The 2,500-nt window shown below is 43.2% G+C and overlaps 1 protein-coding gene across 1 annotated transcript in view; it reads right to left on the bottom strand.

Moving 5' to 3' along the window:
- LOC143276068 (uncharacterized) overlaps positions 1 to 1,756 on the bottom strand; it is a 50,062-nt gene extending 48,306 nt beyond the window's left edge. Inside the window, 1 exon segment of the mRNA XM_076580454.1 lies at positions 1,697 to 1,756. The gene's annotated coding sequence lies outside the window, so the exon portion shown is untranslated.
- Between the last annotated feature and the right edge of the window lie 744 nt (positions 1,757 to 2,500).

The raw sequence follows: 2,500 nt of genomic DNA on the forward strand, positions 1-2,500 counted from the left end.
ATTATCATTATTATTATTATTATTATTATTATTATATCCGTTTTAGTTGTTTCAGTATCCTCAATACATTCATGTACAGTAAACACGTCGATTGTATAAAGTTAGTGCCATTCTGTGTGGTCTGTCCACAATTTCTTTTTCTTTTCTTTTGACCGCGGGGACAAGGAATAAAATCTAATGCTGACATGACTTCAACACCCCCCCAAAAACACACGCGGTTCTGGCCTTGAACCCCGTATAAAGCCAGAACGACCCAATGAAATTTTTCACTGTTGATCTGGAAGCTGAATAACAGAAGACACCTCTTTAACGATCCGGAAATACGGCTTAATCCGGAAGACTTACAACCTGTCATTGGTATGAGTGGAAACTGAGATTTCTTTTTTTTTTTTTTTCTATGTTTATTCAATTCTTTCCAGGTAAAATGATTTGGTCACAGTTGTTCACGGACACACACACACACATACACACACACACAAACAGACACACACACAGACACACAGACACACACACACACACACACAAACAGACACACACACAGACACACACACACACACACAAACACACACCCACACACATACACACACACACACATACACACACACAGACACACACACACACACACAACACAACACACCCGAAATACCGATGTTATCACAACAGACTCACGTCATGTCAAAAAAAAACCCACACACATGAGCAAATGAAATAAAATAGAATTTAAAAAAAATAAAAATACGGCCGGGCCGCGGCACATTAGCCGAGCGCTGGAAGCCGTATCAGACTTTCAATCAGAGGGTTCTGGGTTCGATTTTCGGTAGGTTATTTATTATAAAGGGTGGATATTTTTCCCCCCGGCACCCCTCATGTCAAATGTACAAATCTGCTAGTGTAACGTTTTACAACCCCTGGGCCCTTCAAGTGCATACATAGCATGTATACGATGCATGCAGAAGATCAAAGTTGAAGCGCGTTAAATATCCCATAACCCATGCCTGTGACGGTTTCAGTTTCAGTTTCAGTAGCTCAAGGAGGCGTCACTGCGTTCGGACAAATCCATATACGCTACACCACATCTGCCAAGCGGATGCCTGACCAGCAGCGTCAGTAACCCAACGCGCTTTGTCAGGCCTTGGGAAAAAAACAATTAAAAAATAATAAAAATAAAATAAAATAAAATATTTAAATGACAGTATGCGGAAAGAAAAGAAAACCGGCACTCCGGACTGATAGACCTTCCCCCCCGAAAACGGAGTATGGCTGCCTACATGGTCAAGTGAACACGCAAAAGCCCACGAACGGAGAAGAACTGTCTCTCTCTCTCTCTCTCTCTCTCTCTCTCTCTCTCTCTCTATATATATATATATATATATATATATATAGAATAGAATATGTCTTTATTACCAAGTTTACCGGGGTCACAAGGAATATTGAGGAGGATAGTACATAACAAGATACGAAGATAAATCGAAAATCATACACAAACACACTAAGATACAGTAGAAATTAGGATACATACAAGTGCATATCAATATGAAGACTTGCGGTGAATACTCACACACGCACGCACTGCACACACACACACACACACACACACACACACACACACACACACACACACACACACACACACACACACACACACACACACACACACATATATATATAATAAATCATATGTAACAAAGATACTCACGCCCTTTACGCTTTGTCCACAAGAGAAAAAAAACCCAAACACACACACACTCAAACACTATACACAACACAACAGTTCTGTGTATGGAAAAAAAAAATCACACAAAAAAAAACCCCACACCAAAAAAAAAAAACACAGACGGACGCGCGTATATTTTCTCAGTAGATCCTGTCCATAGCCTCACACAGCGAAAAAACAACTGGGACGTTTTGACCAAGTCGAAGAAGAAACATCACACACACACTACTGCATGCACAAAACCTATCGAAAGCAAACGCACAGACAATGCTTGTCTGTGAGCACAACACCCATATACGTTGTCAGATAGCAAGTGGAAAAGGATTAACTGTGACCGAACACACAGCCTGCAAAAACTGTGCAGGGGTGGGAGAGAGGGAGAGACACAGAGAGAGAGAGGGGGAGGGGGAGTGGGAGAGAGGTGGGGGGGGGGGGGAGAGAAGCAGGAAGGAAGGAGGAAGAGGAGGGTGGTGGTGGTGGTGGTAGGGAGGAAATAGCGGGAGGAGGAGGAGGAGGAGGAGGAGGAGAAGAAGACGAAGAAGAAGAAAATGAAGGAGAGAGGGGGTTGGGAGGGGGGGGGGGGGAAGGGGTGGAGGAGGAGGAGGGAGGCGATATAGACAGGGAAAAGACATATCTACAAGATGAACGAGACGATAAGAAAGGGGAGAGCGACAGCGGACGAGAGAGAGAGAGAGAGACAGACAGACAGACAGACAGACAGACAGACACAAAAAGGGGATACAAAGAGCAACACACAGAAAATGCAAACATACATATACACGCCAG

This window comes from Babylonia areolata, chromosome 31, assembly GCF_041734735.1.
Source record: "Babylonia areolata isolate BAREFJ2019XMU chromosome 31, ASM4173473v1, whole genome shotgun sequence".
In the NCBI taxonomy this organism is placed as follows: Eukaryota; Metazoa; Mollusca; class Gastropoda; order Neogastropoda; family Buccinidae; genus Babylonia; species Babylonia areolata.